Source organism: Coptis chinensis, chromosome 9 (assembly GCF_015680905.1).
Source record: "Coptis chinensis isolate HL-2020 chromosome 9, ASM1568090v1, whole genome shotgun sequence".
Lineage (NCBI taxonomy): Eukaryota > Viridiplantae > Streptophyta > Magnoliopsida > Ranunculales > Ranunculaceae > Coptis > Coptis chinensis.
The window spans coordinates 60,393,312-60,410,997 of NC_141464.1; the positions used below are offsets into that span (position 1 = coordinate 60,393,312).

At 34.2% G+C, this 17,686-nt stretch overlaps 1 long non-coding RNA gene across 1 annotated transcript; it reads left to right on the forward strand.

Moving 5' to 3' along the window:
• Nucleotides 1-5,805: 5,805 nt before the first annotated feature.
• LOC147477085 (uncharacterized) lies at nt 5,806-7,096 on the forward strand. Its single transcript, XR_015208076.1, has 3 exons — nt 5,806-5,917; nt 6,653-6,803; nt 6,906-7,096. It is a non-coding gene; the product is annotated as an uncharacterized LOC147477085 (long non-coding RNA).
• The last annotated feature ends 10,590 nt before the right edge of the window (nt 7,097-17,686 follow it).

Here is a 17,686-nt window from a genome sequence, read left to right on the forward strand (position 1 = left end):
GCCTAAACATATCCTATATCCATATATCCTCCGATATCCAATAATCAAATAAACTTCTACCAAATCCAATATCCACGTGTCTGTGTCGGACACATATTGCATGTCATTTACCTCGAATTTTGATATTTTGCCGTGTCCTACAATTCATCCGTGTGTCCGATCTGGGCGATCAATGTAACCTACCTTAAAACCAACCTAGGAAAGAAAAAAATATCATGAAACCAAATGAAATCACCACAACTCGACTCACCCAGAAGCCCAACATTTTCTCTCGAAAATTGTCATTGTAGCCTTAAAGCCCAAACAAGGGGCACATTTGGTGATATACATAAGTGAATTAATAGATGTTATCCAAACACAGATCCATAATTACTTTCCCAAGTGTTCAATGCATAAGCCACTAAAGAATATAGGGCAGTACAAAATGAAACTAAAGTAAAACATTAAAAGGAGCAGCAGATGTTAAAATAAGACCAACATTCATGCATGCCCTGTATAATCTCTACTCTTTAAGCTGGGGATAGAAGACAAGCATACAGATGATAATTGGACACACAAATCTCTAATCTTTCAGCAGGATACAAAATTAACTCAACAATTTCAATATTATAAACAAAACAACCAACTTCAGCAGAGAAAATACAACAAGATCGAAATGGGCAATAATGCTTTAATTCCTCAACCTAATAAATTTACAACCAAAATTAATTAAACTGAAACCAACAAACCAACAAGCATATAAAAGCATCTAACTTAGTATCTTAGAGGAGAGTGCCTAGCTTAGATACTTAACTATGGGTGTATCTCAGATCGGGGATAAGCACGGATGAAACTTTTACCTTCGTTACTCAAGCAAGCCAACGTTTAAGTTTAAACTAACCAACTCAATCAAAATTCTAAATGAAGTGAAAGACACCCACTTCACAAAAATGAAATGAAATGAAAATTCTAAAAAACTGACAAGTCTAACTTTCACAATAGTAGTGCAGTAAGTCGAACTTGGAAACTATTATAAACAAATTCATTCAACAAGAAATTATAAACACTAGAAAACGAAATCAAGATTTGCAAACCCAAAAACCAAAATTTTGAAAAACAAAACTGATCTTCATAGAAACTAACACTAAATTATTGGAAAGATGACACCTTTGTTTAAGAAGAAGAATTTGAGATGAACAAACTACCTCCTTTAGTCCGCTTTCATCGAAATTTGGAAAAGATGAACGAAAAGGTGGTGGAATTCGAATAGATTGAGAAAGTGGAGAAGAGATCAGGCGGAGTTTGAGGGGGAAGTGGTTTCTCTCTGTTGTGCTGAAAAATTTTAAGTCGAGGAGAAATCGCAGAGATGGGTAGCTTACGCCTCATCTTGTCGCACACGCCAAACACGTGCCTTGGGATCTTTCTTAAAATGATGCCTCTTTGTCGTCACTTTATTTTCTACGAATTTCAAAAATAAACTAAACTATATTTTTTGACTTATTGTGACGCCAAACAACAACAATAACGGCAATTTGCCATCACAAATTTTATGACGCCTTTTGGTGTCACAAATCTAGAAAGGCACCTGTCACAAAAAAGGTGTTATGGTGTAGTGATGCCTTATTTATTATGCGTATGGTTTGTTGTGTGGTTAGTGGGAAGTTAAGGCGCCTCAGTAAAGGAACTACCGGCCTTAATTATTGTAATTAAGAATATCGTATTAGTTGTTGGAAGTTAAGGCGTCTCGGTGGAGGAACTAACTGCCTTATTTATTGGGTATATATATGTATTAGTATGATTTGTAATTTAGGGCTACTCACACCAGCATTGTTTATAATGCTAACCCGATTTGTATGTTTGCTTATCAGGTGTGTTCATTAAATGAACATAGTTGATAAGTCTTGACAAGTTTAGTGTTGAAGAAGGTTGGTTGCTGCTTGTGGTTTGCATTAGCGTCGCATTCAGGATATGTTTTGTTTTCCCTTAAGGTGTAATAGATTTTAGTTGAGACAAATGTGGTTTGGTATTTCTAGTTGTAATTATAATTAAAGAGTTATTGAAAGGAGATTTGTAACCTAATCTTATTTGTGAATTTTTGTAATGAAGAAGACTTTTGTTTAATTTGAAATTTTTATTGGTTTTTAATTATCCGTATACTTAAACTGATTATGGGATTTTGGAAGTTGAGAGTGCATCACACCTCGAAAATCGAAGAGTCGGGAACAAATATTGTTTTTCCGAATTCTGTCGAAATTCGGGGTGTGACAATAACAGTACTCATCATTCCCATTTTCCAAATTAACTCACAATATAAATACCACTTACCTTCTATTTATTAAATGCACATATGATAACTCATTTAAATATGAGTTTGATACACTTTATCTTTACATGCTAGCACGTCGTCTTAGGGTAGGATATTTACGTTCCTGCATACAAGATTAACGGATCCTACCCTCCTGCAAAAACAGAGTTATACATCATCACATATCATCTCAACCATTTTTCCATTCATAATCAAAACCTCATTTAATGCATTGAATCCTAATTGATACCATATGGTTCGTCCCGCAAATTAGAGAATACCACTTATCCTTACACTAACAGGTCATTCATGACACATTTCATGAATATCTTGGGTTATTACCAAATATCCTTACACTAACATTCATGACATATTTCATGAATACCTTGGGTCGCTTCCGCATTCAAGGAATACCCATCATAACACCAACAAGTCATTCATGAGTTTCAATGAATACCCATCATAACACCAACAGGTCATTCATGACACATTCAATGAATACCTTGGGTCATTCCCGCCACATTCAATGAATACCCATCATAACACGAACAGGTCATTCATGACACATTCAATGAATACCTTTTTAAACAACCACTATCACGTACACAATTTAATACTAATATTGTACACATATAATTATCACTAAAACTAATATATAATATATAATATAGTGGCTGCACCTTTACATAAGGCTACCTATGTATCCAATCTTTCAAGATTAGAATCAAACCTTACGTAACTCTTAACCAATAAATATCAATATCCTTGTATGTACTTTTAAAGAAAACAACAATTTATACTATATAGAATCACATGCAATCAGTTTCAAATACTCCCACAATCATATACGTAAAGTTTCAAACCCAGAGATACCATACACTATGAACCTTTAAATCCAAAAACTCAAAAATAGATATTTCTCTACTTTTGATTCTCCAAAAATGATCTTATGAACCATGTCGGTTCCAAATAAAACCACAGTCTAAAATTAGGCTACAAATACTATATAAAACCCTTAAGTTAAACACCTAACAGTTTCCATTACAACTTAACAAATATCAATAGGCTTGTCTTTCTATACTGCATCGACAGATAACCAACCGTTGGATCTGTTTACCATTAAAATATGTCACACCACTATATATGATAACCTTACAGATTAAATTTCAAGTCAATCTGGTAATGGATAAAACTCCATCTAAGCAAAATAGTACGACTGCACACTGCAGTGTTCTACTGTAGTTTCAACTAAACCAGTCTGGCTAATGAAATCCTCGACCGATATCCGACCGGTGGATCTGTCTTAAATTCTAATATGTTATTATAATACGAGTTATACATCTACAGAATGAATTTGAAGAAAATCCATGACTGGTTAAGCCTTCATCTATGCCTAAATGTATGGTTGCGCAGTGCAGTTTTCTAGCGTAGTTTATACTTCGACCGGTCACGCTTATGCATGCCTCGACAGAAATCCAACCATTGGATCTATCTATAATTCGAATATACCATACTACATCGTCTTATAAAACTCCATATTAAAATTTAGAGCCATCCAATTATTAATATATTTCCATCTAATACAAAACTTTTGATTGCGCAGTGCAATTTTCTGTTTTCCTTTTTACTGTTCACCTTCTTCTCTAATGATTCTCCACAACGGATAATGGCTTCCTAATCATAGTTTTTAATATTAAAACAGTTACACATAATTTAAAACATCCACCATCACTAAATCATCAAAAGAAAGCATGTTAACTTAATTTAATAACTTAGTACATAAACCTACGCATGAATCGTCGTAATTCAAATCTCTCTTTAACATTTAGCCTCTAATTACTATCATATGAATAGCACAAAAGCACAACATATCATGTTTCCACTGTAAACATAAAGTCTAACTCACCTTAGCTTGCAAAACGTTAGTAGTATCTAGAAAAGAAAATCGATATCGCGTTGATACTCCTCCTCCTCCTTCTTCCTCTTCTTTTTATTATGGAGGCTAGGGTTTTTATGGTCCTCTTTATTTTTTTATTTTTTGAAAAAATGTGGGAGAGAGGGAAAAAAAAAAGTGTTAGCTACGTGAGTTATCATTGATAACTATCCCACGTTTCTCTCCTAGTTTTGCTTAACCAAAATTTCTAATTTCTATATTTTCAAAATTTCCAAAATATTATATCAATAAATAAAACTAAATAAATAATAACACCACAATTAATTAGTAAAATAAAAATGGGGTTTTACATATAGACCGGAACCAAGTTGGATAATTGTCACCGGATAACAGAGGAGAGACGAGAATAGCTATGGGACTATCTGAGTGGTGTACAAAGAAAGGATTATCAAAACCTGGAGGAGAGTCATTATTGGTGTTTGAGGCGTCGACCATTGAGAATTGAGAGGAGGCAGAATCTTAGAGCGGTTAGGGTTAGGGCTTGGATCGAAATTAGGCTGATACCATGATAAATTAGAGAAAGAGATATTGATTTGAGATAATATTTACTTGATTGATTTCTACTGTTTACACAATTATTGTTTATATAGAGATTACAAGTTCCTAATATGTACACATTGTTTCTATCTACGTTAATAGAAATTCTAAAACAAATAGAGAACAAACGGTGCAATCTGCGATACTGGAATGGAAGGCACATGCGCGCTTCAGTTGTTCTATGTCAGAGCGCGTGCGCGCTCTATCTTCTAATAAAAAGGGAGCAAAAGAGAGGACTCATTCTTTCGAACGTAACATGTTGTATGAGGGATTGTGGAGTATAGAATAAGAGGCACTTGAAATGATACAAGAGAAGGTTACAAGCTTATGGAAAGACATGAACCAAGAGTGTTTAAGGCCAACTCCTGTGCCTCCGCAAGTCCTTAAAGTCGTTGTTTACAATTTGGCGCGAATATTGTTACTTTGTTAGGGCATCAATGCAGGCCCTCAAAATAGAGGGCCACGTCAGTCTTTTCAAGGTGTGTTTAGAGGAGACAAGGGACATAGATGACCCTTACATTTTGGTTTATCCAATGCAAACCCTTATATTCACTACTACAAAAATGCACATTAGCCACGGTAGGTTATTTGGTATATACCACTGTTCCCATAATAACAGTGGTTTATACTCATTCACCACGGTACAAAATACTTTCTTAGTTTTGGAACAAACAAATACCACTGATTTTGTGAAACAGTGGTATATATTACTCCATATACCACGGTACTATCAAATATAACCTAATATTTTTTTTGTTTTCGTATACCCCACTGTTTCCATAGAAACGGTGGTTTATATTTTGGGCAAAATTATAGCTACCGTGGAAAAAGCGAGTTCTGGAAGAAAAAAAAAGAAAAAAAAAAGAAAAGAAAAAAAGGGGAAAAGAAGAAGAAGGAAAGACTCGCGCTGGAATCTACAAACAGAGGACTTTTATTTTATGATAACATCTGCGTTCTTTCCTTTTCTTTATCGTAGTCTTTTTTTTTCTCTAATTTGGTTGAAATTGCTAAATCTGGTGTTTTTTATGGTAGGAATATCACTGGTTGTAAATCCTTCATGGACGAATCCTACTGGGGAGTGGCTTGTAGAATGTAAATTGGTCTATGAGCTTTTCACAAGCAGTTTGACTTCCCGTTTAAAGGTTATGTTTCATTGTCATTGGATTTTTGTGTACTCTATTCAAACAAGTCTTCCTTTGGAAACATCTTGACTTACTGAATTGAACTCTATGTCTTAGTTCTCAATTATAACTAATCATGGTATGTTCAAGAATCTTGATCAATTTGACCAGGTTATTAGCATTAAATTGTTTTAGTTGTCTTTGTTGTACGTATGTTTCACTTTTTTCATTTTCATTTTCAATCTCATGATTAGATCTGACTTGGTACTTCCTACGAAAGATGTTTCTCCACTTTCATTGTTATTAGAAAAATCATATAGGTTAGAAGCAGAAATTCTCTGAGAACATGTACCGTTATATGTAATGGCAATGAAAAGTTGACAATTGATGCTGAGGTTTGTCTAGATAGAAAAGATAGCCTAGGCACATCATATAGAGAAACACACTGGAGAAGTAGAGTTTCAGAAAGGCGGAGGGTGATGTGTGGAGGGTTTCTCTTGACACACACAGCCTTGAGGATGACTCTGAATGTAGGAAACTGGCTGACTTCATTCCGCTAACCAACTATAGGTCTGAACGATAAGTATTATGTTATTTTTAAAGAGATGCACGTAGGTCAAGGAAAGCATTATATTATATGTTAATAAATAGTGCATATTCCCTTAATTGAATGTGAATGTCTGATGGTAAACTTCTTATAAAGAAAGTAAGGGATAAGTTTGATTTTATGCTTACTCGGTTCCTATAATCATGCAGGATTGAACGGAAATATGGAATATTTAGCAAATTAGATGCTTGCTCCTTTGTTCCAAACGTATTTGATAAGGGAAACATTTTAAGCATTGTAAAAGATTCCTTCCCTCATGTCACTCATGTTGCTGGTATCGCTACTGTTTTCCATCCAAAGGTATGGGAGAGTATTGTTTTGACCAAAAGCTATATCCTTTGCTGCCCATATGGTTGCCTCATCATTTTTTTGTTTTTGTTTTTGTTTTCTGTTGTACGAAAGGAACCCTTGCTAAATGGAATCGCACCAGGAGCACAAGTTATATCTTGTAAAATTGGAGATTCACGCTTAGGTTCAATGGAAACCGGAACTGGTTTAACTAGAGTATTGATCACTGTAGTGGAGGTAGATCTTCTGATCATCTAATAATCTATGTTCTAAATTTTAAGGAGTTATTCCTGTTTTTGAACCATATCTTCATTAATATATTTTATCCACATCTATGTTTTCTGGTATTTCTTTTAAAATATCGTCTTGCCCTTAAACCAAGATAAAATCCTTTCTTACGATAATGCATTGGGTCCAAGCACTGTAACTTGTTTTCCATGCTGGAGTGTTTTTTTTTTTTGGTTGTTGTTTCGAAATTAGTCTTTTTCTCTCAAAGTTCTCAGTCCTATACCTACATGGACTCTTCAGCGGCATATGCTTATGAATGGAACTTCAATGTCATCTCCATCTGCTTGTGGAGGCATTGCTCTGTTGATTAGCGCTTGAACTTTAAGAAGAAATCAAACAAGCTAGATGACATACTGATGATGTCTAAGGGAGCTCAATAGGAATGGGAGCAGTTCATTGGGTTAGTTGTAATGTCTAAGGGAGCTCTACTGATGATCGTTCCTCACTTTCAACTATCTCACTCCTCCACTCCCGCTCTCCAGGTCTTCTCTCCACTCTCAAGGTACGTTCCTACACTCCTATTTCTTTTTTTCCTTTTCTTCTCCAGCCTCTCTCCACTCTCTTCTTCTGTTATTCACTTCTTCTCCTCTAGTCCTCTCCCACTTTTTTTTTTTTTCTTCACCAACCTCTCTCCACTCTCGTCTTCTGCTCTTCACTTCACTTCACTTCTCCTTTCCTACTTTTTTTTTTTTCTTCTCCTGCCTCTCTCCACTCTCTTCTTCTTCAGTTCTGCCTCTCTCCACTCTCTTCTTGTCCTACCTCTCTCCACTCTCTTTTTCAGTTCTGCCTCTCCTTTTTTAAGTTTTAAATGTTTGGGGGTGGAAGAATGCGAGTAGTATGATTTCAACACAAGTTGTAAATTTGTGTGATTGTGTCTAAATGCTTTCTGCTGAAGCTGGACCCTCTTAATGGTCCACTGTTAGCAAATTTATTTGTGTAATAATGACGTAAGGGCAGAGATGCTAATTGTCCAATGATTACAATTTTTTCAGGAGAGGGAGTGTTATGTGCATGAGTGCTAAGAGTTTAAGTACTCAGCAGTTAATGCGTTTTCACTCAATGAAGATGGAGGAAATAAACAAGATTATAAGGGAACTGTGGCAGCAAACATATAGGGGACAATATATAGATTATATAAGCATTCATTCTAATTATGAGAGTGCTGGGACTCGATCCTATAGTTACAGAGTACGCACTAAAAATATCTTTAGACTTAAAACCTCTTTTAGACTTAATCTAGTTTCCTTGTAATGAACTTTGGTGTTGTTTCTCCCTCTACTTTGTAGGTGCTCATGCAGACCAGTGATGCAGAGCTGGAAATGCGTGGAAGGTGCAGTGCTGGTCAGAAGGTGAGAAAGTGAAACTTTCTAGTATTTTATATGAAAAAGAATGGAAGAAGTCTCTCTTGATTAGTTTTTTGGTTTTTCCTTAGATTATATGTAAGGGGACAAAGCTCACTAGAATTGCTATTTTTTATTAGAAACTTCTGACTTAGTTTTTAATGCTGCAGGTAGGGGAAAACAATTCTTAATAATTGATGGCAGCTTGTTCAGATAATTCTTTTGAAAATAAGGTATAAGTCGTCATACACTAGCATTCTCTATTTTGTATTACTCTTCATTTTTTAGTTATTATATTACTCTATGATCTTTGATCATGCAGATAACAAATCTATCCCTCAAAGATAACAAGAGGAACTTGATGTTGTTCGACTTGAAATTCTTAGATTCATCCAGCATAATGGAGCGTTCGAGCCAAGCATTGTGTCTTAGCTAGGTTTTGACCCATTCCAGTTAAGGTTTGGTGTTTGGTCTCACCATTTTTTTTGATATTTTAGATGGAACAAATAGATTGCTCTTTTGATTAATGGAACAAGTTAGGTCATTATTATTTTAATAGAACAAGTAAATTTGGATGTTTATTTCATTATTGATGACTCAGAAAAGTTCAAAACTCTTTTAGCAATTCAATGTCTCCGTATTGGATGTTTAAATTTATTTCTTTTGTTCGAGTTACACTATGAATTGTTTATTTGAGCAATGTGTTTTTAAGTCCAGTGTGGATATATATGGTGAAAATGGGAAGGTTGCAGGTTGAATGAATATGATTAGAATCAAATAATTAGGGGTTTTTATTTTATTTTTTAAAAATGACTATAAACCACGGTTTGGTAAGAACTGAGGTATAAGCAGTTTATATACCCCACGGTGTTTATCTAACCGTCGTATTTAGCATCACTATTCCCCACGGTTCACATCAAATAGAGCATACTGTTCAGACTATTAACCACAGTTTGAAAATCCTAATACCACGGTTTTAGTCAAAACCGTGGTATATAAGAGGTACTTTTCCCCACGGTTTTGCTAGAAGTATTTGTCATGGTGGTTGTTACCACGATATGAAAACAGTGGCTAAAGGCTTTTTACCACTGTAAATAATAGTGGTATATGAGCTTTTCTGTAGTAGTGATTGAATGGTAAATCTGGCCTAAGCTTTCAGTTGATGTGAAACTGGTATAGTGGAAGAGTGTTTGACCTCTGACTTGCACGTTCTGGGTTCGAGTTTTGTGGTAGCAATCCTCCGAAATTTATTTTCCCTTTTAAATTTGGTCTAAAAAAACTTAAAATACTGAAAAAGTTGTTGACGTGGGGGTTCGAACATAGATTACTTCAACTGAAATCCTTACCCTTATGGGCCATATTTGCAAAATGGACCGGATCCTTTAAAATTGTGATAGAAATAAAGACATCTTTCCATGATGGTAACTATAAAGGCCCATACAGAGGCTGCATTGGAAACTCATTTTTGCATTGGTCCCTTAAATTTAAAGATAGAGCGGTTTATAAAGGCCCCATTGGTGATGCCCTTAGTGTATTATTCTGACGGTGATGAATACACAAACTCAAAAGGTCGTACCCAAGATACTGTAGCTTCGTTGCTGATTAATCCAATTCCTATTTGAATTATTTGAACACATGTTCTGTAATTATTTAACAGTAGTCAGCTATGTGCCGAACTGCCGATAGACTGAAATTAAGATTTTCGTGAATGATATATCTGACTGACATAAATACATTTTAGGCCTTATTAATTGTCAGCCCATAGAAGTTTTGGGGGCCCATCCATTTCTTTACTTCGTGCTGTTCATATACTAGCTAATGCCTGTGCCTTCGGCACGGAATATGTAAAGACAAGCATCATCATGTAATGAAGCAATTAAGACTTTTGGGATTTTGACGTGGAATACAACAATTACTAATACTGCCATGATTTACACGCTAATTATTCAGATTTTTTTTTTCTTTTTTTAGTGACATTATTTTTTTTTATCAACACCCAAAGGTTTTACCAACTTTGCTAGTAGGCACATGTATTTTTCAGTGACATATCAAATGCTCTTCTCATTGAAATCCTAACAAAACTCTTTGACAAAATTATAAAATTATATGAAGACTTGATATACGTCACGTAATAATAAGGGAGTTTTCAAATCGTCTCAATTACAAAAGAATATTATAATATATAGTAATAATATCAATGGAGAAAGATTTGATAAGTGATACAATTCCAGTTGTTGTCGCAAACTTGAAAAGATGAAACACCAAGTATTCCTTAGCTTTACATACCATCTCCAATTGCTAGATTTCAACACTTCATAAGAACCGTTTCAGATCATCAACAATGTCTAAACAATGTCTCTGTTGACCGCAATTTCCCCAACTATAAAGTCAGTTGGATCCATGGCTCATTTCTGAAAATTTAATTGCAGCCTTATGTTCATAGCGTTGACCTCATTACAGGATCTCTTCTTTACATGCTTACATATATGTGTTTAGTCGAGAAAAACAAAAAAAAAATAAAAAGACATAAAAAACATAAAAAAAAAAAAAAAAAGACATAAAAAAATAAAAAATAAAATAAAAGTAATAAACAAAACATTTTGCGAATAACAATGTTGGAAATTTACAAATGAAGAACATCTGAATTGACCATCAATAATAATATGGGTTAGTTAAACTTACCCCATTTGAGTGATCCAACGGTCAGATTTCTTCATCTGAAAAAAAAAAAAAAAAAAAAAAAATCATCTCAGAACTGTTTGGATCTTGCAATTGGGGGGGGGGGGTATCACTAATATTTTTGAAAATGGGGGGGGGGTAAGTCTAACTAACCCTAACCCTAATAATATTCCTAAAGTTTCATCATGCCTTCACTTTCTTTGGTAACTAATATTACTACAAGAGCGCTTCACCAAACAAACATTCAACAAAAATGAACTACAACGTTTAACGCATGAACTTACTGTTCAAGTTAGAAATTGTCCACAGTCGTTGTCAGATATAATATACTCAAACTATGACCTGCAACCCTAAAAATTCAAAACTAACAATAATAGTCACTTAACTAACACCAATGTAAAAATCCCATCAAATCACCTAGAATTGGAGTAGAGGTCTTGGCTAGTACACCCTCTTCATTGCAAGAGTGAATGGAAGAAATGAAACTTTGTCACCCCAAAAAAGGAGGCACCATGAGAAGAAGTCCGAGAGCAAACTGTACGCAAGAGTGAATGGAAGAAATGAAACCTTTTCACCCCAAGAAAGGAGGCACTATGAGAAGAAGTCTAAGAGCAAACTATACATAGTGACCTGAAAGCACAATCCAACGTACACTAACCCTTTGCTTTCAAAGTGATATTTTCAACAGTATAATAAGTCCAGTGAGGACTTTGACCACCAAGTCCATACAGTCCTTCGCAACACTTTTAGAAAGTGTGACTTGCGCCTTGAATCTGGAACATCGTATCATTAGTGATCAGTGCTTGGCATGTTTGGATGTATATGCATAAATAAAAGGGCCTACAACTAAATCAAAACAAAGAAAAACAAATTGAATGCACATAAACTTAGGAGGTTGAGGGGTCTAGATCACTAACGTCATATTCACTGAAGCAGTCGATATTGCATATATATGCCACAAAAGCTATCCACCAAGTGCATTTCATTTCAAAAGCTGGGCGGGTTGGCATTAGTACTACCTTTAGTGAACTTGAAGCACCAAAAAGCTCAACTTATACCATCTTGCAACCTGAAATAAGACTTTGCAAAGTTTCTATCAAACATAAAAAGTGTATAACAATTTTTTTAAGACACCAACTCAAAAGTCAAAATGACCGATACACTATCAGCAAATACAATTTTAATTCAATACAACAAAAAAAGTACATTTAGTTCAGGTAATTCTAGCTTTGGGAAGTATTGAGTATCCTATTGGAAAGGCATGTATAAGTAACAGAGTCTAGTAATGCTGCTATTATACATATGGATTAAGTGAACATTGATTAGGATAAAGATGCATGTAACTATATATTGTACCTAGACATTTAATTTACTCCATTAGAAACTCAAATATATATACTTAACGTAGGTGCTTAAGTTTGAAAAGCAGAAGGGTCACTTTCCGGTGACTCAAATGCACATATATAGGCCGTGAGAATAAACTGATTCCAAATCAATGTTTTATATACTACTAAGTCAAGAATTTTGTGTGTGTGTGTCCAAGTGAGTATTTTTTACTATAGGATTGAACAAACACATTCGTCTCCCCATTAAAATAGAACTAATGCATTCGTATCCTTATTAAAACAAAGCATTTGATCAACTTAAAAGGCTCCCTTGGAGCATCTATGGAACTCTTAGAATATGGAAAAACTTTGACCTACCGAATGTAAATAATATTAATCTTTTTCCGCTTAAAAGCGAAGCCTAAAAGTTATTCGTCTTGACAAAAAGAGGATTTGAGGTGTATAGCCGACATACAATCGTAAGTAGCTATCTATAATCTATTTCCTAAAGATGTTGCGGAACAAGACATCCTAAACCATTAGGTACGGTGGAAATCTAAATGTCTTGAGTACAACATGCCATCAAGTTCTATTCCACAGTAAGAAACTTGGTAGAACCAAAATAACAAAAAATATATTTAGCGATGAACTGTAAAAATCTAAATATGAAATCCCCATGAAAATATTTATCTGATGAGTATTAATCATATAATATCAATTATCCATTCAGTGTGATGAACTTTTCAACTGAGAAATCAATAAAATTGAGGAATAAAACCAATAAACATTTTCTTGAAAGCAGAAAGCACACATTTTACAATGAATCAATAGTAATACATTTTTCTTATTTAAGATTAAAGAGCCTTCAATGAAATGCAGCACACTTAATAATAATAATAAAAATAAAAATCAATGCTACTAATATTTTAAAGATACTAAAGAACAAAGTTTTGCTTCACCTCTTATATTGACTATAATAACTTGTCAACCCAATCACCAAAGTTGACGCCTCCAATGCAATTAGGAAACTGCATTCAAAATAAATATAGTTGAGTGTGCATAGTTGAATGATTTAGACATTTTTGAATCATCCATGATGAATGTCGGGTTCGCTGTCTTTGCCATGACGTCCATTGCTCCCATCAGTTCTCCAGCAACCTTGTAACCATTTCAATATGGAAGTCAAGAAAATTCCAGAAATCAGTAGTTTCAAGAGATACAAAAACAATCAAAATAGAAAGAATAGTAATAATTAATTTGCTAAGAAAAATACTTGCATGAGTTTGTGGAAAACCTTTTGATGGTAAAAAATAGTATAAATGAGGCCTTCGGGTTTAAAAACTAACTGGAAGAAAATAATTGTTGCACCTGTTCATGTCTTCATGAGTCTTGGGCAAATAAGAATTGATGAAGAGCTGATCTCAATTGCAAAAAAGAGAGTACTAAATTACAAATAAAGAGGGGTTAAATTTAATTGCAAAAATTGCATGCCCTGGTCCTTCAATAAGATTATAACACTAATGCTATTAAAAAAGAAAAGATTAGATCAAGACAACCAATCATTGAAATTAGACTAAAGTGAAGTATAAACATCAATACAGAGTGAATACATGTAATAGATTCGGGATGCAATAAAAATATCAAGAATAACTCAGAGTCGAGACTGGAGTTTTATCGTAAATGAGGCTTCTACCTACGGAAGTGATCATACCTTCCACCTTGCTTTCTGTTAATTGTATTAAGGCATTTGCGGGATAGTGTTATACTCAAAGAACACGCACTGCACAAATCATGCTGGTTAGAAAAGGTTATGCCTCATACGTGTATGAAAATATGCATGAAAAAATTGTTGTGGGAAAGGCCCCACTATATGGCTAAATCATCACAGCATACACACAAATACTCAAATTGCAAAACCCATGAAATCCCCAAATACCAATAGCCATTTTCAGAAACCTCTACTAACCTTCATTGCCGCCGTTGATCATCATGTCTGTAATTTGTTCATTGCAATGAGCTTTCCTTGAGTTGTGGGAATCATCGAATAAGTAAGACAAATTTATGATCCCTTGTTTTTTTAGTTTGACCTATTAAGATTTAACCTACAAAATGAAGCTCTTGGTCTCTCATGAAATCCACCACATAGTAGAATTTTGTAAAATTAACTTTTTGTTTTTAAGTATTTGCGCCTTCATATAAAATTTGGTTCCAAGAATTTGAAGGAAACATTCCAAATTACCAATATAGCATATAAGTGTGGCAAGTGGCAAGTGGCAAGTAGTACTCGTCGGTGATCGCACACACACTCTCACCCCGTTTTGCGCTCTCAACTCTCAACACCCCATTTTTCCCCCTCTATTCACGCACTGTCACCATTTCCAGCGCACCCCATTAATAACTGTCTAAAATGCAGAAGGTTTCATCCAAATTTCGAGGATCCCAATGAAATTGGCATTCAATAGACCAGCCTGCTCTGTGCCAGGTCAACATTTTGTAAAGCTTCATTTTTTATTGTTGTTCAGGCCAAAAGGAAAAAAGTGTCTGCTACAATTCAAGAAATTATGGAGAAAAGAAGTATCTTTTGAAAATAATGCCACATTTGTCATTTTTCATTACCGTTCAAGAAAAACCTAAATATAAGTTGCAAATCTCTAATGGACAAAAATGGCAAGCATCACAACTCCAATACAACAACTGAGCTGTGCAAAACTTTGAACAAATCTATAATGGACAAAAATGGCAAGCATCACAATTCCAACACAACAACTGAGCTGTGCAAAACTTTGAAAATCACTTCACAAAGCTCGGATTTGGCCCCCATAACCATAGGTCTTGAGTAGGCTTTCGTCCTGCCGCCAGTTCTCTTTCACCTTCACTTCCACTTGTAAAATTAACCAATTCCAGAGATAACACATGAATTATACCACAAAACCAAAAAAATCATAACTGAAAATGCCTCAAAAGGAAGTGTTGTTGCACTTCAGAAACCTCATAAACATGAAATAATGATTAAGCGGGTGTAGAGTTACAACAGCACAAAACTTAACGGTGCATCTTCCCTTGATGAAGAAAAACTTATTAATTATGAACCAGAAAGTTGTTTTAAGTTGAGCACCTCAAGGAAGACTTTCTTCTGCAAGAAATCTTCTATATCAAGTCGTGCAGCTGTTGCCAGAAGTTTTTTGAACTGTGCCCCATGATATTTTTGTACTAATTAAGCCACACTCATACCAAAACCTTCCCCAACTCCAACTTCACCTTCCATTTGTTATTTATGACTGAAATCTGTTAATAAATAAAATACTATTAATTTATAATGAGTTCATGTGTCATAATTTTGTTATAATTTGATTCCCCCCCCTACAAAAAATAAATAAATAAAACACGAAAAAAGAAAGCAAAAAACAAATAAAAATTGTACAATATTCACTTGACACGGATGAGACCAATAGGAATTTCACAACCAATATCGATAAGAGAGCAATAAGAACACTCACTTATTCATTCATCAAAATGTCATGTTTGGCTACATTGTAAAGCAACCAAAAAAAAAACAAAAAAATTAATGTGCATTACATAATGGGATTAATAAAGACACATATTTGCACATAAATGGTCAGAAATCATACCTCATTATGAAAATGCAATATATAGTCAGAGTGGTGGACCAATATTGTTTGAATCCCATTTACAACCATGTATTGCGAGCTCCTCAGCATGCACAACCACTATACTAAGAATACCATGGTTCTTTCATCCCAAATCATAATGCCTTGCCAAGAGATATAGTGGAAGATCATATCTTATTTAAAATGTAAAAAAAAAAAAAAAAAAAAAAAAAAAAAAACACAATAAATCACAAAAAGTTGTATAGTTGTAACAAACAAACTGAAAACATTCCGGTCAAACACAACGCGATCCTTGCTTGATGTTCTTTATATAGGCAAGTAAAAGCAAGAAGATCAACATATGAGGTTAGGCAGACCTCAATGTGAACGCAGCTTAGAATTGGCATGCCTAATCCAGCCCACCTTTGCATGAAAAAACTAACCAATGAACCAAAAGTTTGTTCACAAACCCATAATTGGTATATTCTAACACAACGGCCAAATTTCCTGTAATCAAAACCAGGGACTATCCAAGGAATTAATTAAAGACTAATGCCCTCAAAACATTATTTAAGCAAGGCACTACAACAATGTAAGTAGAGCAATAAAAGAAATGTAGATAGAGAAACATACATGACAAATTATGTGGTCAAAGGGATCTGACCTTTCAATTGTGGCAAGATGGAAGCAAGGCGACATATCCAATGAACTACTCAAGGAAAAATGAACAAATGACCCCGTCAAATGCCACTCAACATAGAAATCATAAACTTGGTTTATAAAACGATGTGGCCAATGACTTCAAGAATAACTATGTGTGTCTTACTAAATTACAAAATTTTAAAATGAAAATCAAAAGTTTCATACTGAATCCACCGGTCTCTTTTATAGATAGTTGATAAACCCCTTTGCAAAAAAAAATGGATGCCGAAAAGGCGAAAAGAGTCGAAGAATTATCAAAGTATTAGTTATATTTAAAGAGAGTAAACTGGTACTGAATATATATAGGAAGCTCTGAACTTGGACAGAGTTATCGAATTGCAACCTCTTTGAACCTTTTTTTTTTTGAAGAACAAATAACATACGATTGTTCATTTTACCTTATGGATTTTATGTTATCAAATCAACTAAGTAGTCATATATGAAAAATATATTAAAACTTGGAACTACAATTTCAGAGTAAGTGCAAATGGAAAAAATCAAACAGATAAACCTTGAAAGATATGAAAACAACAAATGATCAAAATGAAAACCATTTATGCTGATTAGATATTCTAGCTAGTGACAACCATTATATATAGTAACAATTACTGATTATCACAGCAAGAAACAAATCAACTCAAATAAAAATAGCAAAATTAACTCAGTATAAAATACAAAATAGACTTGGCTTATTTACAGTTGATATCTTTGAAAGACTAATCTCCGTGCACGAAAATAATCCTACAAAACATAATTAATAAGAGGAAGAATTAGAGAAACCATATAATGAGAACATTCTCAAATAAATAAATTAATTAACACGGAAATATTAAAGAAAAAATTCTTCAGTTCAAAAGAGAGAGAAGAAAGAGAACTTTCATGAAATTCAAAAAGAGAGAGAGGGTGCCGAAAGACTTTTTTGTGTTATCCTAGATGGAGGGAGGAAAATTACT